We start from the raw sequence: 23,978 nt of genomic DNA, 5'->3' as shown, positions 1-23,978 counted from the left end.
TGGATATTTGTACCGCTGTTAGGTTCTTTGTGGTAAAAAAACCAACCAAAGAAGCAATTATCCTGAAATTTGGCAAGTGAATACTTAACAATATTTTTGGTAACCCAATAAAAGAAAATTTGCTATTTTTTTTTGTAATAAACCCTTATAATATCAATTTATATTTGTTTTTGACCTTCATAATATTTTTTGACAAGTGAACTAAATATTTATGAGATTAAGTGGATAGTTGTAAATCTAATAAACCGCCCTTTCTAGGCCTTAATAATTATAAAGAGGTTGTTAGAGGCCAAAATACTTTAGACTGTAATAGTCACCAATTTTTTAATATTAAAAATTAAACTATAAAGATTTAAAGCAGCATTTGTGCCTGTAAATATTTAATTTGAAGCCTTAAATCTCCTCAAAAATTGACCACTAAGTTTAATTAATTCATTAAACTAGTATGTAATAAAACAATTACTAAATTCCACAACACAAATAGTTTATCATCATAGATTGAAATAATTTGAAACACCGGTATATAAAAAAACAACATATAAGTAACGTGATCATCCCGACAATTTTAAGAATGTATTGGAAGAGAGCATTTTAGTTTTCAAATAAGCACCAACCCCTCTCTTTATCTACAAATGATATAGGAGAGACGTCCACAGGGGGAGGGCAGTAGCCCCCTTCCCCCCAAATTAAGGAATTTTTAAACTTTTCCCCCTAAAATTTAATTTTAGAATTTATTTCCAAAAAATTTAATTTTTAGGAAATAGCTATGGATTTTTGAATTTTTTTCCAAAAAATTTAATATTTGAAATGAAATTTCCCCCCGAAAAAAAAAAAAGATATAATCCGAGAGGGAGAAGAAAAGGAAAAAGTTAGAAATTACTCCCCTGATATCGATCTTCAATTCTACTATGAGTCCAAGCAGGATTTACAATGATAACTCTGCTGCCCATCAGGGCTTTTATGAGCACACTCAAAAATTTTAATCCGTTAGCGCATATATTCGATGATATTCTGTATGTAGCAGAAAAGGAAGTTCATTCCTCAGGAATTAATTAATATTGAAAGCAGCTTAGAAAATGAAAATTCAATCCTCAGTTTGTCCAAAAGTCCAATAAAACGGATGGCTACATAAAGCACCCGATTTTCCTCACTACTCACAAGAGTAACATGGATCTTTTTATTAGTATACAGAGATGGGTATGAATAGAGGAATCGGATTTGTAGGTAGGCTGTATCTACTAGCATCATTTCAACCTCCTTTTCTCTGTATTGATTCATTTGACGATGATGATGATCTCCTCTTCTCCAACGAGCGTTAAATAATAGTAGCAAGAGGAGGATGGGAGTGAAATCGCACTCCTTCTGCGTTTGGCATTTACAGCAATCTAACTGCGTCTGTTGTAGTAGCAGTACTACCATAGGATTTAACTTCCAAAAACACGCATAGTACTGTACTATACATGTGTACATAGATATATTAGTCAGTTATCTTTTAATATCTTGCTTATCATCATCAGTACTAAGTCTGTCAGTGGTAGAGTGCATGTTCGAGAAAAGTAGTTGTTTAAATAAGGTGTTTTATACAAGTACAGTATATATATATATATATATATAATATGTGAATGTGGTGAAGTGAAAAAAGTTTTTTCCATAATAAATCTCTCTCTAAATAATAATTATTGTTTTGATGTTTTTGTTATTTCCGTCTATAGAAGAAGAAGGTAAAACAAAAAGTGTAAATTTGTTTTGAATGTTGAATTATTTTTTATTCTAATTTATGGCATATATAATATATTATATGCATAGGAACTGCTGATACATTTATATAATCAACCCCCCGAAATGCACTCATTAAAATGAGCTCCTTGTCACACAGAATGAAAAAATAATTTTCAATCAGTTTGCAAGAATGGCTTTGGTGTTTTGAGTTTATTAATACTTAATTTTATGGGTGACCAGTAATTTTGTTGTCAACATTTTTGTCGCATGGCACATTCACCATCTTTTTATCCTTTCGAACTTTAAGTTCAACTTTAAGTTTAACTTTACTGTTGTATCAGCTCAGTTATAGATAAGAGGAAGAAAACACATCGAAAATATTGAGGAAAAAAGTAAGGACAAAGGAGTTACAGATCCGGGATCATGAGTCAATTCCGAAAGGGCTAGTTGACAATTGGCACCTTACTCAAAGTCATGATTTATATTGATGCTTGAGAAGTGTAAGAAACACTATGGATATAAATGAAGTAATGTTTCAGGGCGGAAATATATGATGCAAAAAAGGTATGCGGCAAAATTACCTAGAATCATATATATATGGTGTACAAGTTGTAATCGGGCCCATATTTAGTATTGGGGGAGGGGGGGGCGGAAATCTTGGACCGGTCTGAGACCCTTATTACTTTTAGTGGACCGAATTAGTAAAGTCAACTAAAGAAATTCGGTCTAAAATGGTCTCAAAGAAAAATTCAGTCTGGATTGGTCTCTTTTAAAATTCAACAGATGAATGGTTCATGATGTCATGTGTGTATTAAAATGCTGAACATTGACAAACAATAACACCATATGAAGTTAAATATGTTGCATGCATCATATTTGTATAGCTCATGAATCAAGATAGGAGAGTAAATTGGTTTCCATAGATTGAAACCGAATAAATCGGTCCACGATTTAAAGAAAAAAATTAAATTTCGGTCTAAGTTCCGAAACAAAATGCACAATAAATTTATGATATGATTGATTTTAAATGAAAAATTTACATTTTAAATTGAATGAATATTTCCTTAGATTATAATTGATTTATTAATGGTGTGTAATTTTGGACTTAATTAATTGATAAATAGCCTGTGCCTCATAATAAATTTTACACCTTAGTTATGATGCTTCTAAATACACTATATTATACAAGTAATTTTAGTTTATCAAAATGCTTCAGAAAAAGTTATAATGTTATACAGTATAGTTCATAAATATTCAGTAATATTTATGAATTCCACTACTTGAGTACTTGACATATTCGGAGTTTGACACAAAATGGCAACAAAACTCTGGCTCAGATTTTATTTTAATAAGGTGAATTATATATATTAACATGTAGGAAAAAATGTCTTTGTATTTTTGTTTTAATACAGAATGTTGTGCAATATCACTTTTTGACGTTGTTTGGCAAAGGATTTTCGAATGTCGATCAAAAAAAATATATTCCGCAATGTGCAATGACCCCTTTTCTTACGTTAAAGTCAGGCTTGGTTCAAGTGCTCGCTCTAAATGACCAACTGCAGCTATATTCGACATACTGTTGAGTCGGTCCTATTCTGGGACCGTTGCCCGCTCCAGACCAACTTGTCAGTCTTTACAGAAGATAAAATCTGTCCCCCATGACGTCAATGAGAATGTTTTTCTTTTTTAATTGTTCAGTTTCATATAATAGATCGAATAAACTATATACAGTAAAACATGTATTGAGCGATGAGGCAAGTTGAAACTGAAAAAGCGACTGCTTAGTGCAAGTTACCTCATAAAACCCGATTTCCTATTTTCTAACCATTCTAAATTTGGAAACAGGATTTATCCTCTTTATGTGGTGACACGTTTGCATAAAGTATGTGGTAATTAGGCCATGTTTGACTGTAATTCAGTACACATATAATCTATTCGTATTATATTGTGTCATAATTGAAACAATGCTCTTAAAACATTTCCAATTTATCTTCTTTGGCTTAATAAGACATTGACAATTTTAAGGAATATTCAATAATCGACAGTTGTAAGGACCGATACAACTAGAGTTGTATAAAACATGACGTGCCGATGGGTAAATATAAATGAAACCAAACATTAACTTAGTAATCCTGGGAATTTGAAGAATGTTTTAAAGAAGAGCAGCTTAGGTTACATAACGTTTTATTATATTAGTCACAGGAAGTAACTACAAATTGCACTCAATATCTAGTTAGAAAATAGACAGGAATGACTCCAATGTCTATCGTCAATTCTGCTCTGAGTCCAACAAGGTCTTTACACTTACAACTCTCCATCTAAGACTCAGTCTAGTATCAACACATTCAGTAGGGTTTACTTTATACTTAGATGTTCTCTCTCCAAGAATGAAATAATTATGATAACAGCTTTAGAAAATTAAAATAACTGTTCAGGTTAAGTCCTGTGCTCTTTATAGATCATATTTTATGCAACTCTAGATATGACTGGTCATAGGAATGAACTGGATCAAATAAATTGGGACGAACGCAACACTAATTCGATACATCACTAAAATCTATACAAAAATGAAAATATAATATTAATATCTGAATAGAGGATTTTATTGTACATAGTCATAACATTTTAATATCCCCTTTGTACTAGATTTGCTTTGTGCTGTGTTTTTGACATACCATATATATGACTTTTTCTCTTTCTATATATTAGGGGCTACTATGTAAAAAAAAATTCCTTTTCCGTGGATCCCATGTTTTATTTATGAAAGTTGTTCTATATCTGTTGTTATATCTGCTTGTGAAATGTGTACTAGTACTAGGCGAGACTGAGGACAGTTGCAACCAAAGGTGGGGGAAAGTCCTTATACTACAATTCCTAGTTGCGTCTTAAGTCGTTGTCCACTTACGTAGTTACTTTTACAGTATCTCCCAGCATTTCCTATGGAAGAAACAGAAAAAAGTGATTTTTCCCAAATGTGGTATTATTATTCAATAATTTTTGGGAATTGTTCATGGCTGCTTAATAAGAGCTAATTCAACCCTTCAACGTTCTGAATACAGATTAGGAGAAAAGAAGTAGACACAGCTGACTACAAAATGTCAGCGAACTAACGCCATGCACTAGTCCAACTCAAGTTCAAGTTCTTGAATATTTCCATCGAGTCCTCTGATGGAGCTCAATGTATAACGAGCTCGGGAGAAAGTATTGTCTCGAACTCAATGTGTCAAATCACGGTCTCTTCTAGGGAAGTCTATATATGTTATGTATGAGGACTTCAAAGACAATTCCTAAGTCGGATGTAGTCATGGCAATACTAAATTGTTTAATTATTTTAATCTTAACTTAATCAGTACAACCCCATCCGACTAATTAAAGGAACAAAAAAAGTAGAAGTCCTCAGGAAGTAAAACAAACTTATATAGGAAAGGACATTCTTAGGTAACTGCGGTTGCAGTGGGCCCTTCACTTTCAATAGGTTTTGTCTTTGAGCGAAAATATAAATTTGAAATTTGTTTTTCTACAAAAAAATTAATTCAAATTTTCAAAGAAAAGAATCCCGCACATTTATCTTTGCTCCAGGCCCCACTCAACCTAAAACCCGCCTTTTGTTCACCTATTAACTATTATCTTTATCCTTAACAAGATTAAGATTTGTTATGCATCGGGCCCCTCAATACCTAAGTCTGGCCTTGTTAGAAAGTATATTACAAGTAAAAAAGATTGAAATGTCTTTCGAATCCAAGTGGAGTTGTGAGTCCATGTCAAGTGCCGAGTCCCTACCTCTGGTTACAACATTACTTTTTTTATGACTCAATTACTTGGAGCTGATTTGACATTGTCATTGCAAAATTTAACAGGATATAATAAAATATATGTTTGCTATTTTTTAAATTTAGGATAGTGTTAGATTATAGTATTCACTATTCAGTAATTTTTGCAAAAATTGAATTTGGATGCGACCGATATTTATGCCTAGGATAGTTACAACCATTGAAAATTAGAGTTTGAGATAGAAGTTAAGAAAATTAATTTGAAGGAATACATTTTCTAAATCTTTTAATAAGGTGTTGAATTATTAACACCCCCCTTATACCCCTTTTGTTTAACTAAAAAAATGCTTCATGTGAAGCATAAATCTGTCTATCTATATTAATAAGACAAGACAAAACATGTTTGTATGTAATCCGTACATACATTTTTGATCTAAGAAATAACAGTGTAGTCATGTTAATTTGAAATCTCATAGGCGTTTTGCATGTAGCATCGAGCGGTACCGTAGTATTAAAAAGGGGAGCCTAGCTATCTTTAGTATAGAGTTGAGGACTTTTTTTTTTTCTCAATCTGTTATCTTTATTATTTCATTGTTGAGAAGAGAATATCTAAATATGGATTAATAACGTGTGAATGTACTGTTGAAAAACGTAGAGTAACACTGATAATTTCTTGGGGAGTTATCTTCTGTATTAATAAAACCAATTTTGTCTGTTTTTCAATGCTTAGTAACTCCGGATAATGCTGGGTAGTACCACTAGTAAAAGAAAAATAAATAATACCTTTCTTTAGAAGCATTTAAAACATCTCAAATTCATCCTGTATGAATGAGATTTTAATTTTGATAAGTTAAATCAACTCATTTCAAAAGAAACAATAGTTCAAATGATAAAAATTATGTATAATAGCTGAGTTGGACATAATGTGATTTATATTATAAATTGATCACTAATTAGTGTTAAAGATAGAAATCTCTCACACACCTGGCTAACAAATATTGTTACTGTAAAGTGCAAATATATCAAAGAACTAGAATGAGCGCTCATTAGAGAACAATCCATTGGTCTAACATCAAATGGAGTTATGTATCTCAATTTATTCAAAAGCTATGGTCAATTAGGCATTTTTTACTTTTTGTGTTATATATGTCAAAATGTAATGGCCTCTTACTTGGACCATTTATAATCTTTGTACCAAGTTTGATCAAAATCGATCTCTAACTTTTGCAATAATCTCGGTGACTAACAAACAAACAGATGAAAAGCTGCATAACCTCCTTCAACTTTGTTGGCGAAGTTAATAAACACTGATAGGAAAATTGCAGCACTTGTTGCAACTGTTCCCTTTCCACAATGTCTCAAATTTTTCTGCAATAAATGAATTTTGAATTCTTATAAAATTCTATCAACTGATAGCAAAATTCTTCAAATGATATCAATCACAGTCTAATAACTAGAATAGACACTCGGTCGAGTGCATAATCTTCGCCCATCTTTGTTGGCGGAGGTACAAAATAAATAGATACTCCATTAGATTACAAAATATTATTTCTCATAAAAGTTACTTTACACCTCGAAATCCGTTTTTATCCAGTACCTGGGGGAAAAGTTGATATAAAAAATGATTGATTATTTGCACAATAATCTGCATTATATTATACAATTATAATGTCAATTTTGTAACTGCAGCATTATTTATATTAGAGGAGATCAAAATAACTTTGCAATGTTTCACCGTCTCCCCTAAGTAATTAAGTTATTATTCTCTATAGGTATTTATGTATATAGTTATATATTTGACTCATTTGATAATACAACTTCGATATAGATGAATGATATGATAGGCCACAATTATTGTCATTAACTTCTGTTTTGTGTGTATATAATTATAATTACATTTTAATTATCTACATGTTCATGAAATTGTTTTAAACTAATACAACTGCGGTGTGTTCTATTAATTATGTAGCAGGAGCATCTGCAAGATGGGCTGCGGGGGCTGTATCTCCCCCTCCTCAATGTCCCAAAAAAATTATTATATTAAATATTTGTTTTTGAAAGTGTAACTTTTAAATAGATTCAAACAATAGCAGCCATATAAAAGCTTGTTATAATAAAATTTGCGCGTCCAAGTCAATCAAACTCGGATTAATGTAGCCAAAAACAAAAAGAATCTCTTGAGCAATTATTTTGTGAGAAAAATCCAGAGTACTATTTGAACGGGTTTACAGAGATGGCAGTATTTATCGCTGGGTGAAGTTTGTAGAGGTAAAAGGAGACTATATTGAAAAATAAAATTTCTTGTATCTCTGTTTGGTCTGAAACTTTTCAGACCACTCTCTGATACACTCGTAGATCGTATAATATGTATATAAAATGACTATAGATTGTACGTTTGAAAGATGGAACGGAACGAATTACATATATATGTATAGGTTAAAGTACATTTTATTGTTGTATTGATGTTCAATGTAACCTCTAGAGACATGGAGTGAATCTCTTTTGTGTATGTATGAGTTTACTTCATCCGCATAGGAACGAACGTATTGAATTATTATTATTTTTTTTTTTTTTTGTATTTCCGTCCATTATTATAAAATGCACGTTACTACATACATTTTTTTCCCCGGGAAATTGTCTTTGAGCGGTATCCCGTTAGTAAATAAAAAATATAGTGAAATTTATGTATTTCCTTTTTATATTTTAAGACGAAATAACACATTACAAGCTAGTCCAACCATTATATTCTCATTTTTTTATTTTGCATTATCACCAATACTGCACGGATTGGTGTTTTTGAGGAGATTTTGTGTTCTTCTTTTAAATACTCTGTATCCCAATCAGCAAAAAACTTAAATGATAAGTTATGAACGAACTAGTTTTTGGTCGATAATATACAATAAAACGCGGAATTTCTCTTGAAAAAATATTTCCCATAGATCTAAATCTCCGGTGGATAAACACTAATACATATTTCTTTTGTTATTTGATATACGGGGCCAATCTTTAAGACCCAAAGTATTGAAGTCCATGGAAGGATTCTGGGGAAATAGGAAACAAGTTTTAATAACTATTAATTGAAACCCCAAGAACATGTTTTACTCAATGTATCCCCTCTCAGAATTGATGATGCACTCCTGACGCTGGCGGAATCTCCTACAGACCCTCTGGATGTACCTGGTGCTCATAAGATGCCATGCCTTGTTGACGAAGGTGTTCAGGGTGCTATTGTGGAGTCTCCTTAAGGACCTCGAATTCACATGTACTTAGATGGAATAGCCTAGGGGCTTGAGGTCTTGGTTCTGCGGAGGCCAAAAGTCCTTTGCTCAGAAGTGCGTATTGGACTGTAGCTACACTTGGGATTTCTTTGGGGTATGGGAAGGTGCTCCATCTTATTGGAACACCCAGGGAGAATGACCAAGATGGATTTGATCCATGGGAGAAATTTAGTGTCTAGAATTTTGACGTACTCATCACCCTTAGCATGATTCTTTAGTGAACTACACGGGATTCATGGCCTTCCACTTGGATTCAACCAAGCCTAACATCATCAATAAAGCAGGGTGCTTGGTAGTTGAAACATATAGGTGCTCCTCTGCTACATCACCAAATGTTACTACTCGATCATTTTGCCTGTTGAAGACGTAGTTATTCGGATAAGTCTTCCCATCAGAAGAGACTTTTCTCTGTTGTTCTATCAACAGAGGCCGCAGAGACTTTCCTCCCTCTTTTTTTAGAGCCCTGGACGCCGCTGATGGGATCTTGTTCATCTTCCTGTCCATGTCAGCAATTGAGGAATTCGTTTTTTTAAAGGCCGACTTCAGGTAGTTGACGGACAAAGAGGGTTTCTTGTCTGCTCCTGAAGGGTCTTTAAGGTACTCTCGAGCTTCAAACGCATGGATACATTGTAAATCCTTTCCTCAAGGCCAGCAATTTCCTCCCAGATGGCCTTCTAGGACAATCCCACACGGAGGAGCGCTGCAATGTCAATCCTATTCTCTTACTGTTTGCTCATGGTGGCGACTAGGACAATGCTTTTCTTAGTAATCTACAACATTGTTCCTCGTAACATTGTAAAAAAAAATTACTCTTAACCTCTCCAAAATTGCATAATAGAGATGATTAAATAATAACGGTTGGCCTGGTAAATCAATGACTTCAAGTTATGGAAATAATTATTGACTTTATATTTTTAGAGTCCATTGTAAAAATAAATTCATTCTTTTTCCAAAGATGTCTTGAGTAATTAATAGTGATGTACAAATAATGCATATCAATGGAGCTAAATATGCAAATTAAAATGCTAATGAAAAACTCAAAAGACCGAAAATACAAATAAAGTGCAGAAAAAGTACGAAAATGCTAATTAAAGTGCAAATAAATCTGGTAAAATAGAATGTATTCTTATGAAAAACAAATTTATAATTAAAACTTATCAATCAACTAGGCTCTTGTTCCATTGAATTATCATCTGGTCCCTCAGATGGTCCTATGTTATCCTATTCCTCTTGTTAGTTAGGATATCTTAAAAACACTGAAGGCTCTCTCACAGTCCACGGATATCATGGGCGCCCAGTTGAAGCTTGCTATGATGTTGGTATCCTCCTTTATGCCAGGCATATTTTCGACAGAGAGCACTGAGCCAATAAGACTCATCTTCTCATATGCTAGATTATTTTTTCAGTATCCCCTCAAGTTTCCGTGGCGAAATTGGGTATAATCAGGCTCTCCTGGACATTTTTGATGTTGGACAAGGCATGTATAAGAGGTGGCCTTTCTTCCAGCTGAGTGATTCTATATTTTGGTACCTTTATATTTGCATTGATTAAAATATTGGCAAGAGAGGAATCTCCGAATAGCTTCTTAAACTCATCGACAGCCCTGCTCTCGTCGTCAGGCATTCGCTGGACAAAATCTTTAATCACACTAAATTTTTTGCAGTAGTAGAAGGCTGCCTCGAGCCATGTTTCCTACCTTGTAATAACTGGATCTGGAGGGAGGAGAACATTGTAGGAGGAAGCAAACTCTTAACTTACGGTGAGCAAACTTAATTAAAATCTTCTTTACTTTGGCAATGAGTTTGTCCACATTTGGAAAACTGTACCTAACTAATTTTGCAACATGGTTGAGGTCGTCTGTGAGACAAAGACAGTGAATGAGGTTGATGTACATATGTTTCAGACCTTTGCTATCCTTGACAGAGTGGAGAGCACTATCTGTGAGAAGCAAGAGTACCTTATTGTAGTTTAAGTCGGTTCCAAGGAGCTCAAACAGAGAAGAGTTGATGCACTCCTGTACAGTGCCGTTGTTAGTGGTGCCTAGATTGACCACGTCGATCAAGTGTGGCTTCTCCAGGTATGCACTGTCGAAAGGTCCTCCCAGCATTACATACATGGGCATACACAGGCAGTCTGTAGTTTAATCAATGGAGATAAACAATAACTTATCATTCAGTTTCTTCCTGATTTTGGCCAATACCTCCTTGCTTATTTTCTCTATTGTCCTTGCCATGGGGGTGCGGCTAGGGATCCTATTCTTGTAATACTTCTCCAAGAAGTCTTTGAAGGTCTTCGCTAGGTCAGTATTGAAGACACCATCGCTGTTATCGTTGAAAGGGATGACGTTGAGCACCTTTTTGGTAGTTTTGTCTCCCTTGTTGTTTAAATTTACATTCTTTTTGTACCTAGCGAACAGCCCTTGCTGTTCTAGGACACAATTCCTGTTGGCTTTAGTGCTAAAGCTGCAAATCGTGCATAGCAAATACTTTATTTCAGGCACATAAGTTCAAATCTTGGTGCCACCGAACTCCTTAAGGAGCACTGAGGAGTCCACCATCTTAGGCATTGTCAATTTAAAAGACGTTCTTTCACTTTGAATGAATGTAAATATATTGGAAATAAATTTTACTGGATACCTCTCTATATTTATAGATAAAAATGGATTGCAAAAAATCTAAATAATTATGGTAGGAAGATGGATTTAATATATTTTTTATCCGAGTACTTTTCCATTAATATTTTATGGTGCTAATCTTCTTATTCATCTCTTCCTCCTCTAATACTCGCACTCAATGCTCCCTTTATTCCTAATAACTGAATATTTTTTACTTGAAAATGGCGGGGAAAATGCAAATAAATCTTATTTGCATAAATTGAACATTGCAAGAAATGAACATCTCGTGTTGTATAAGTGCGATCGATTTACGCTAGATGATGTTAGAAAGATAAAATTTTGTACTAAAACTATCTTTTTACAGTTTTTTTATTGTTTGGCTCTGTATTGTTCGGGTGGTTCTCATAAATGGTCACCAGCAAAGAGAAAATACTCCATATTTTACGATTTTCTGAAAATATGAATTATGTTTATTCTTCTGATATTGTAACAGCCAATCACGCGCAATTTTGGTTTCCTTGATTCAGTTCTGGTAATTTAGATGTCAAAGATTCACCACACTCCGGAAGACCAATTGTTGAAAATATGGATAAAATAAAGGAAATCGTCGAGTCACAACATCATGAAAGCACTGTTTTGACTGTGATGGAAATAAAGTTTAATAAAGATTTATTTTTTTTAAATCCATTCAAAAATAATGGATTTATTTTTCCTACACCTATTATTATTCTTTGAAGTGTCCTGAAACAAGTAAAACATGTTTCTTTTTATTATCTGCTTTCTATCTTTCATAGACTTTTTTTATCTGATGTAATTATTTGTTAGAGGGGCTAGTTGATACGAACTTCACTTTTTGACTTTTTTATTAATCAGCTTGTAGAAATTATATTGAGATGTGAATATATATATATATTTTTTTTTTTGTTAATTTCAAAGTAATATGCAACTTTTGGCACCAATTTCATTGGACCATAGTTAATGGTAAAATATATTTACCTAAGTTGTAAATTGTATTAACAAATTGAACAAGTTAGCATTTGTTTGTCTCATGATGCCATATTTAATCATCATATAATCAATTATTTCAATTACAAACTATTAATTAATACTAACATTACATTTTGATCCATTAAAATAATATATTTAATATCTATTAATGAGTAATATATATAACTGTGGGCATTCGAACTCTATAATGGCCACAAAATACTCATATTTAATTAATTCGTAATTTCCAAGGTTAATAGAAATACAAGGTTATACCATAACGCATGTACGACTTATGTTTGACTTACCACCACGCTTTTAATATTGATGTCATAGTAGATGAGTGGTTGTGTGTTTTGTCTAAATCTGTTTTTCTTCCCTAGTAGTCGCTGCTATATATCAAATTGAAAATTCTAGCAATAGTGACGTCATAGACTATGAGTGGTTACGTGTTTTGTCAAAATCTGTCTATCTTACCCAGCAGTCGGTACAGTACATCAGATTAAAAATTCTAGCAAGCCTCATTACATGATGGTCTAACCTTGTATTTCTATTAACCTAGGTAATTTCCATCAAAACAGTCAAAAATGAGATCCTTAATACATCCATAAAATATTCAATTATTTCATTATCCTTATCAAAAATATTCTAAATTCTTCATTTAACATTTCATTATTCGGTTTCCTTGTATGTTTTTACAAGTTACAACCCGTTTGCTCAAGATATTTATATGCATTCCCTTAGACTTATTTGGTAATAGACATTGACATTTTTTCTTCTTTCTAAATGGACATAGTCAAATGTGATTCCCCATAATTTTTCAGTTTGTATGATGTTATCAAGAATGACATCCGATGTTGTCAAAAGGACGCGATGCTTTAAACATACATATTATAAATAGTTATTATTTGTCAAATTAAATGCCACTCGCCATCTATTGATAGCTTGATGGCCTTACGAAAGAGGAAAAGAGAAAGAAGAGGTTTAAATAATAATGAAGCACAAAAACATGTGCTTCAATTTTATTGGACTTGAAAATTACTTTTTAACTAAACTCCATGAATTCCCCCTTTTAACTGACTTAACAAAGTGACTTTTGCGTAGGGAAGAATAAGTTGCATACGTCATGAAGGAAAATGGCAGAAAATGATTAATAGACATTAAAATAATACTATCCACCGGTATGTTAAAAAAAGAAACCGAAAATAAAAGTGGTCATCCTGTCAATTTGAAGAATTATAGCGAGGAAATCAGCTTAGTTGTAATGCCTTTCCTTAAGTTCGCTGCAAGCAGCTATCTAATAAAGGAAATATGCACAACCCCACTCCTTTCCTATCAAATGGTATTGGCTGTGAACTAATCAAATTTAATGAACAATTAAAATGAAGTAAACTATAAAAAAAAGATGAACGATAACAGACCTGTCTGAAGTAACATAAAAAGGGACATCTTGCGTAGGAAAAGTGCTACTAATAGGCCCGATTCATGACTTGGTGTTATAGCTTTGGGTTACCTTAGAGCAGAATTTGGATTTGGATTTTTTTATAGGTAAAGAATTATCGAAGGAGTAGAAGATTAGTTCCTGTTATGGTGTACCATGTATTTTGACAATTAAGAAAGTTTTTTTTCATTCTATTTTTGTTACATCTCTTGAGAGTACCTCTAATTTTTTTTTTTTTTTTTCTGACAAGTAAAACGTATAAATAATTAATCATTCACTCTCTGTAGTAGTTGTTAATCATGCCAATATTATTTCTAAGAGGACCTTCAAATTTGGACCCGACCAATATGATTTTTTTGGTAATAACATGTGTCTTCACTAATGAAAATTATAATGCTAAAATTAATTTTTACCTTTTTATCCAGGGTAGTTTTTAAATTGTGGGTTAAGTTATATTTTATTAATCCCTGGATTTTATAAATTAGTTTTTAAACATTTGGCCATAAATGACTTTTTTTTTTTTTTTTTTTTTTCACCTGAAAAAAACTAAATTGCAATTATCAGCTATTTCTTTTCCAACCAATCACATTTTGATAAATAACTCAACCCACTACAATTACCGTTCTTTTCAGCAGGGAAATATCAATTTTATTTATCTAAATTTGTTATTTTAATCAAAAAGCTATAATATGTAGTATGATATTTAAACAAAAATGCGGTATCTTCCTGAAAAGGTGTAAATTTTCCAAAATTTAAAGCTGTTGAACTACCTGTAAATATTTTTCGGAACTGCTCAAAATTTGTAAATAGAACTTAAGACAAAAAAAAAAACATTTTTAGATACTAAAACTCCAACATGTGGAAAATTTTTAAAATAAATAAGAAATTGTCAAAATCCATGTGATGGATCAGATTTCTCAACTTTATGTGATTCTATTAGACATTTATTGCTTTATAATGAGATTGAAGACATTCTATGCACCAATTGATTCAATTTTATTTGAGGGTTTTAAGTACCGGGATACTAAAGTTAATTATGTATATTTGATATTTATCAATAATTCATATAAACAGCATTCATTCTCAGTTTACTTACTTTGATTTGACTCCTAATTAATTGACCCATCATTCATAGAAACATAATATTGAAATGTATCTACAATACTTAAAAAAACAAAGGAAGATATATTTACAAACTTATATTATTATATATATATATATATATATGTAATACATGAAATGAAATCTAAGGATTTATATCAAATAAAAGTAATTTTTGTTAAATAATCATATACAATTATTTTTAAATTCTGATTATAACTGCTGATATCCAACTATCTTTAAATCCTATATTGGGATGATCAAATGGCCATTCGAACTCATGAAATGTTTTAATGGTTTGCGGAACAAATAATTAAAGATTTATTTGAAGTCAAGTAAAATTACTCGTACAAAGATATAGGACCTAAATCCGGAAAAAATATATTAAAAAAGAAGAAGATTAAATTACTAAAACATAAAAACAATCAAATGTTTTAATAATAATTATTTTTTAGCGTTTTACGTGACGTAACTACTGTTTGTATCGACCATTTTGGGGGTTCAACAACCAAGTAATATCACAATAAAAACCACTTTCTATTGGAAGTCAAAATGGGACCAACAAATAAAAGGACTTGACCCTTACTTAAAATCAAAAATAATGTATCACTCTATTGCTTAGTTTTATTATATAACTTTCCCAAAATGCATTAAAACTATGCTAGTTCGTCGTTATAGAATCTTATTGTATGAAGATAAAAATTAACTTTTAACCAATAACATATTTTTCTCAGATTCTCCTAGTTTTCACCTCCCTAATTGATCCAAAAAATAATACAAATCTAGTCATTTTTAGATAATATAACTTTTATTATATTGAAATAACAGTGTATATCATTGGATCAGCTAGTACTCAATGCAGGAGTCTTTGTTTTTTAAAAGTGTTCTTACTTCATTTTTCTTGTTATAATCTATTATATGACATGTAATGTAACTAGTTTTGGGTCGGTCTGGACTGAATGAACTGGACCGACTATCCATCGGTATAAACTTAGTGAGTTGAGTGACCACCGTCTGAATCGACAAAAATTAGAAAAAGAAAACAATGTTACGTCATACACCTTTTAGAAATATATAACAAATATGATTATTTCCAAATTGGACATTCCTATACCAATGCAGGACCGAGTCACGTTACTATTTTCTTACTGCTTCATTTTTTTTGACCGACCGAATGAGTCGATTACGTGATCGACTCACTCGGTTATGTATTATATAAACTAGAAGTTTTTGGATTTTTTCTAAAAAATTGCAAAAACCAAGCCTCTTTCCTCCCAAATTTAATCCTGCAGACGCCCCTGGGTCCCCTGTATTAGTAACCTGTAGAACCAAATAAGACAATTTTCTATTAATTTTTTACGCAATTTTGGCTATGTACGAAGTACGTAAGCAGATAGAAGGGGTTTTGAAATTAGGAAAATAATTTATAGTGTACCTTATTTATTTGGGGAAATGTGTACCAAATACGAACACAAGAAGGCAACAAAATGCCAAAAAGTTGCGTATATACTAAATACATTCATTACATACACTCCTAGACTCATTTATTTATCTCTGTTTGATTTTGTAAAGGAGGATCGCTCAAATATTTTGCTTTCTAAATAAAAATAGAAATAAAGGCGATATTAAAATGAAGAGAGAAAAAGAAGACCTGTGAGAATTCAAAAATATTGATTTCTTCCTATCTGTATGTCTAGAGTTTGATCTTTTTCTTTAGAAAATAAAATTTCGGTCTACTGTTTCAAACTGCTCCCTGGACTGAAATATCGGCCAGATTGGTCTAGAAAAAATATATTAAGACCAAACCGAGTCTCAACAATAGTAATTTGTGACAAATTACTCATCACAGTATTAAAATCTCCTCCAAGGTTAATATAAATACAAGGTTATATCATATCGCAAGTACAACTGATGTTTGATTTCCACCACCCTCTTTGATATTGACGTCATAGTGTATGAGTAGTTACGTTTTTTTCAAAATCTATTTTTTTGCCCAGCAGTCGGTACGATACATCAAATTGAAAATTTTAGCAATAGTGACGTCATAGACTATGTTTGGTTGCGCGTTTTGTCAAAATCTGCCTGTATAGTTTCGGAGTCGGCACGATATATCAAATTGAAAATTCTAACAAGCCCGATTACATAATGGTATAACCTTGTATTTCTATTAACCTTGAAAATACCTAGTTTTACACGAGTCCAAAGTTCAACTTTCGTGTCTACTCTGTTCTAGAAAAAAGTTCCCGAACCCTCAATCCCTAATATGTATTAAATATTTTTTAATTAATAAATATATATTGCGGAACAGAATACATACAATCTACAAACGTGATATGAACAAAATATTTGCAAATTGGATATTATTATTTTTTTTCCTTTTTGAGATTATACATGCACAAAATTGAACGCTTTACATAGATAATAGTTAACATTCAATTATTTTTTTTACTTAAAATGTCATAGTATGAGGATGTTGACGTTTGAATGTTCACGTACATAACGTCAAAGATGTTGTTGTTCTATTTTTAGTTTGTACATAGTACATATTTTAAAGAAAATAAATAGTGAATTTATTACGTGATTTTTTCTTTCAAAGCAAAATGTTTCATTTCGAGGATCTTTGACAGAATGACAAAAAAGAACAAGAGCACCAACCGTTATTTAATTTTTAACGTTAAAAAAATTATTTATACATTTGGCCCGGCCCATAGTACAAGTAAACAGATACTCCATCCTACCTAGGTATGGTCTTTGTATATTTCCTTCTGAAAGAGCGACTGTGAATTGAACCTCTGCATATTGAATTCAAGATAATAAGTTATCTCAAGTGTGTTGTCCACTGAGCTACGTCGTTCCTTCCATCCATGAGCTAATATTTATATCGTGTACAGGCTGAAACTTGTATGAGCAAATCTTAGAGGCTCCAGTCAAAAAATGAGATGGATTATTAGGGGTGTCTGCAAGGGATGGGATGTCGCATCCCCTGAAATTAAGGAATGTTCGCTTTTTACTAGAAAATTTAATACTGTTTCCAAAAAAACCAAACTTTGAAATTTAATTGTTTACATTTCTTTCCTTTTTTTGATGTCTCCTGGAGCTGACAAAGACATGAAGATAGAGACATTTATTACGGGGTTCCTTTTTAATGTTTAGAAAAATAAACGCCACAGAGTCCAGTTAAACGGTTCAATAATACCGGAATTGCAAATTGCTACGTTATTCCTGACACAAACTACTATACTAAATATTTTGATCAATCATAAGTACGCGGAGGAAGAGTGGTAGTACTCAAGTCTGGAAGTAGACTTGAGTAATTTTAAATGGTATCATATTCGGAAAAATGGGTACCATGAGGAACTCGGTTTCAATAAAAACTAAATACTGTAGACATTTGCATTTAATATTGGATCTACTTAATACTACAGTAATTTGAGTCTGGACTCAGAACTCAGGTGCACTTCTACTTGAATTGGTCTTGGAGCCATATGGAATCGAAGAATGGGGATTCGGACTTTATTTGGACTCTGGCAAGGTGGACTCGAATAAAGCTTTGAAGAATATTAATAACGGCTTGCCTCATTGCTTAATCCAACTGACTAACCAAATTAATATTTTAATTTACGTCATAAGTCAATGTATCTTAGCAACTATTGTGTAAGTATTCGTTGGCAAATTTATGATATTATAGATCAATTCAAGATTAGGAGTAGAATATATTTAAAAAAATGATTAGCTAGAATAGGAATCAATAAAAAAAAATCTCATTGATGGCAATGAATGCAAAATGAAAAATTATCCCATAATAATAATATAAAAATTTATTATTCTAAGCCTTTATCGAGTTATTGGGAAATAAACAAAATATTGATATGAATATTCAGTAAATACACGCTAAAGATCGGGGGAAAATTGTGAACAGCTGTGGTTTTTTGATTTTTTTTTCTCCAAATATTTTGTTAATACCTATGGATTTTTGGAAATTTTTGTGAATAACTAAGGATCTTTGAATTTTTTTCCACAAAGTTTAATTCTGGGGACGCCTCTGATTATTTGAAATATTTTTATGTCAACTTGAGTCGAATCGAGTTGTTGATGACTTTCTAAAAAAATTAAAAAAATTAAAAAAAATAAAGCCCAATCTGTTTTTACAAGTTAAAGTTTTACTCGAAATAGTTGCATACATTGACTTATTTATTACTTATCTATGTAAATTATAGGTAAGTTCGGAAGAGGTGTAAAATTTTTAATTTGCCTTTTTTTTTTTCAATGTAATCTTTATGTTTCATCTACATGCATGATATAATTTTATTTGACAATATTGTAGAGAAAATACGACATCTAAGAAATGACAAGTGGAGAAAGTTGATATGATATAATTTCTTATAATATCAACAACTAGTGATGGGTTTCAGTCTCAAAATCCTAGACCGTTATGATTTTTTATGGACTGGACTAATTCCGTTTTTTCAAGAAGTTTGGTCTGGATAGGTCTTGCTTAAAATTCGGTAAAATATGTGTTTTGTAATGACGTCATATATTTTTCAAAGATATGGACATTGGCACAATAACGCCATATGAAGTAAAATTATTTGCATAATTCATATTGGTATACAACTTAGAGATCAAAATAGGGTAGAAGATCGGTCCCTAGATTGAGAAAAAAAAAAGATCTTAGATTTGGAAACAATTCAATTAGAATCTACGGTCTAAAATTGTGCTGTGGACAGATCGAACTTGTTCAATAAAATATCACTCCAACCGAACACAAAAAAGAAATCTATATATATATATTAATAAAGGAAAGTATGTCTGTGTATTTGAATGTATACATTCCGATAAGTCATTTTTGAGTATATATACTTGACCTAAGAAATAACAATAGAATCGAGTGTGCGCGTCATATTAAAAAAAGTGTGTATATGTATAGAGTTGTATAAAAACGGTTGTAAAAGTGAATTAAATCTCCCTAGGTGAACAAAATATTGTCAGGCTGTTATTGTTATTATTTTATTTTTGAGGAGAGAGTCTAAGTATTTAGTAACTACGTGTGAGTGCATTCATGAAAAATGAAGTGTAAAAGTGGGTTTACAATACAAGGGAAGAAGAGGCGTCGTGACGCTAAGCATTTTAAGGCCTTATACTATAAATAATTGTGATATGAGTAAAGTTGATAATTCTATAGAGAAAAACGCGTGCAAGGAGAAGGGGGGGGGGAGGGGGAGAAAGACTTATGGTATCATTGTTTAAAATACTGATGTGATTATCATCTGTCTGCTTTATTATGATTTTTGAGGGTATAACGAAAGTATTTATTAGCAAAATGTTTAATGAAGACATACTACCTATAATTGACTTAGGCATATATATTTTATTGGTGATATATATTATATCAGTTTAAAATTTTAGACAGGGGACTAAAGAAAACATTTATATCGACAAATCCCACAACCATCTGTTTCTCATCCGGTAAGTATTTTCCAAATTCCTGGGCCTCCATTTTCAGAAATCCAGACAGAAGGCAACGTTATTTTAGGCATTTTATTCAGTTTTCTATCGACATTCAGCCTCTAATATTATATTAATATTGAATAATAAAGGCGGGAATGATAATGTTCTTGATAGAAGAAGATGTATATTATTTAATCAATGATGCCATAAGTATTTCTTCCCTTCTCCTCGCACGCTTTTCTATTCTTACCAAAATTATCAACCTTATATATGAAATATATCTAAGATTTTCAAAAATCACAAAAGAAAGAATCAGTGTAAAGAAAAGAAAGAAAAACCTGTTGATGTGTGAGCTCTTCGTCATCTTTTGTTTATCTCTGTTAATCAAACAAAATTGCACTCCTGGGTATGTATAATTGCATCAACTTTTGCTTCCTTCAATCTAAAAGAGTGTTCCATGAAGGAAATTAGGACATTACATTATGTAAACATGAGCTATTATTTGAGTATTCAGTGATTGAATTGAGAGAAACATACTTCTTTTACATAAAATCTTGCTAATCGTTGTGAAAAAGTATTTAAAAAGTAACATTGATTCAATTTAAGATCCATCTAATGAGTAAAAAAATATTCATGTATACATAAAAACAAGTTACCGTGTGCACTGAAGAAAGGTAGTATAATATATAGGGTAAAATGAATGAAATCTTGCAGGCCTCAGTACAGCTTATAAAAAAGTGGGGAGTACTATTTATAAGATAGAAAAAATAAATATTACATTAGCAGCGAGCTAAAGTACTCTCTGGCTCAACAAATCATATTAAATTTTTTCCCCGCAATCTCTTATTATTATTTGGTTTTTCTTGAGGAGAGAATGTCCCAAGTATTGAGTGAGTAGCTCTTGAAAAATGGAGGGTAACACCAAGGATTCACGGGTACAACCGCCCGTTATTTAATAACAAATAATGTGTTAACATCTCCCTCTAAAAGAAGAATTCTTGCCTATAATTGACGTCAATTGGTATAAAAATGCATAATTAAATAGATATAAATGAATTAAAATATAATTATAATATTTTCCATGTACAAATGCTATTTAAAATCTAGAAGATTTTTTTTTTTTTTTTTTTTTTTTTTTTTTTTTTGCAGGAATTCATTTTCTCCCCTATCCCCTGCAATCATATAACAGGCAGCTGATATTATCAATGGTCTTAATTCCTTAATACCATATGTTGCGCTCCCGCCTCGCGCTCTCTTACACAAATACCATTCCACCAATCCCTAATAGGTTAATAGGTGTACAATCTACATATACCTATTTTTTCTGATTTGCTGTATTTTTCCACTTTGTGGCATAAATTAATTATATTTTTTTAGTGTTTTTTCAAAAATAATGTTTGCCAAATTAGAAGCATTAATATTATGATAGGAGTCATATGACTTGGTTTCACCAATTCCTTTATTACTTATTATTAATAACTAGTGGATGAGATATATCTAAGATTTTCATACCATGATCCATCACTAAAGAAGGGATATATGTAAAGAAAAAACTAAATGTAGCGATTAGAAAAAGAAAAACGGTTTATGCTTATTTGTTCCTACATGTTTTTTTAGTATAGAGCGGATAATCTTTTATATTTCAAATAAACTCGTTGCATTAGCATTTTTAAAAATGCATTTAGGTATAATGTAAATCGTGCATAAATAATGAGGAAATTATGCATGAATTTATCATCTAACTGTTCTGTTCCCGTTAGTGTTGGATCGGACTAAAATATTTAAAAATATTGCAGTCCCTATAGGTTGTTCCTAATAAAATTTGTCTGTTCTAGAACCGGCCTTTTAGGGTAAGTAAAGCAGCTGAAATGACGTAGTTACAAAGTCCTTTCAGATGTTCAACATAACTTCTTTCAAATAAACAAGATACTTTAAAGTTTAAAGTAGGAAGTATGTCGCTAAAACCATCTAGCTATGATTCATTATTTTCTTCGTTTAATATTATTCAATCTTACCTAGGAGTGAAGAAAATCAAAAGAAGCTAGAACCTTGGACTGATTGACAAACGTATCGATCTTTAGGACCGTTGAATGGTAAAAAAGATTGCATCCCTAAAAAAAGACTGATTAGAGAATCAGTCCTATGACCCATCCAACACTAGTTCTTGTATTATTCTTAAAAGAAATCATTATTAGTGTTGGAGTAACGACTGAAAATAAAGATTGTTCTGAGACCGTTATAATTTTTCTTGAGAAGGAACTAATTACGTCCTTCAAAAAAAAAAAAATCAGATTGAACGGGTCTCATTCATAAATTATATCTGGACCTCCTCCCAGAAAATATCTGGCCTTGATCGGTCTCATTTTAAATTTGTTCTAGGCCAATTTTGTGGATGACATTACGTTTTATGCTTTCGATTATGAACATAATTATAATGACTTAATATGAAATTTAAATGATTCCGTATAAGCAAACCTCGTATAGTTAGAATGAGGAAAAAATCGGCCCAGAGTAAGTTGTACACCAAAAAATCAGTGCACGATTTGATAACGATTCAATTTCGATCCATGAATCGAGACCATTATCTCGATCAAAATATTGGTCTAGAAGTCGCCATATAAGTTAAAGCCAAACCGAAGAAGGGAATTGAGCGTGGACCGAGGTTTAACACCTCTTAGTAAGGGTCCTAAACATGCAGTAGCATTACCAAATTAAGAAAAACGTGATTTTTATGGAATCAATAAAATACACTTCAAAACCAATTCGTGATACTTTTCAATACTATATTTAGCTATATTTGGTTATTCAATATGCCCTTCTTCACAAGCAATAACAGGCTCAAGAAATCATCGGCGAATAGATTAACTGTGTCTCTACGATGAAGGCCGTGTCCATTGCATATCACGCTGCCATGATATCAACTGAAGTGAATCCAAGTTTGGATGAGAGATGACATTTTTTTTTTTTTTTTTTCAAGACGTTTTAAACAACAAAGTCCAGGAGTTGAGATCAGGGATGGAGGAGAATCACATTAAGGCAGAACAGAAGTCAACCATATTGATGCTCTTTAACTTTTTGTTCTTCTTGGCTGTGTGGGCCTTCATTAGACTGCTTGATGTTCTAGGCAGTCCAGATGGATATGCTAAATGTCTTTCCTGCCTTATTGGCAATGCCATTATCATGGAGGAGATTGCACATGCATTGTTTTTTTCGTTGTTGTTCCGACATATTTTCAGTTAGAGACATGGGATACAAACATAATATTTTTATTTTTGTTTGGTTGCGTAATAAAACCTCGTAATTAGAAATAAAAGGGATAAAATCGTAATCAAATGCTACTGCTAGTTTTCGATTCCCATCAATCATAAATATGTAGAACACTGTTTTCTGGATCATATTTACAGTAAAAACATTAACTTTCCTAACTTGCATGAATATTTTTTTCTTTGAACGTTTCTGCATTTCTGAAAAATTGCATTACGTTATTTTAAGAGTTGGATATCTTTCTTTGATTTTACATTTATTTTTCAAGGAAATAATAAAAAATAAATTCATGAGACTCAACATTTTTATTGCCTGTTCTATGGCTGTTAAACATCGACTTTACGCTCATTTAAAAA

At 31.9% G+C, this 23,978-nt stretch overlaps 1 protein-coding gene across 3 annotated transcripts in view; it reads left to right on the top strand.

Annotated features, from left to right (window-relative positions):
- Positions 1–23,978, top strand: part of LOC121119908 (uncharacterized) — a 62,906-nt gene that overhangs the window by 11,616 nt on the left and 27,312 nt on the right. The window contains exon 1 of one of the 3 annotated variants that reach the window (XM_040714730.2): positions 1,489–1,721. The exons of the other annotated variants lie outside the window; for them this stretch is intronic. The gene's annotated coding sequence lies outside the window, so the exon portion shown is untranslated. Of the gene's footprint in view, positions 1–1,488; positions 1,722–23,978 lie in introns of those variants that run through there. 3 annotated transcript variants of the gene reach the window in all.

The sequence above is a fragment of the Lepeophtheirus salmonis genome, chromosome 6 (assembly GCF_016086655.4).
Source record: "Lepeophtheirus salmonis chromosome 6, UVic_Lsal_1.4, whole genome shotgun sequence".
Taxonomy (NCBI): domain Eukaryota; kingdom Metazoa; phylum Arthropoda; class Copepoda; order Siphonostomatoida; family Caligidae; genus Lepeophtheirus; species Lepeophtheirus salmonis.
Note: the sequence above shows the minus strand (reverse complement) of the source record. Positions and strands in the feature narration are given on the sequence as shown.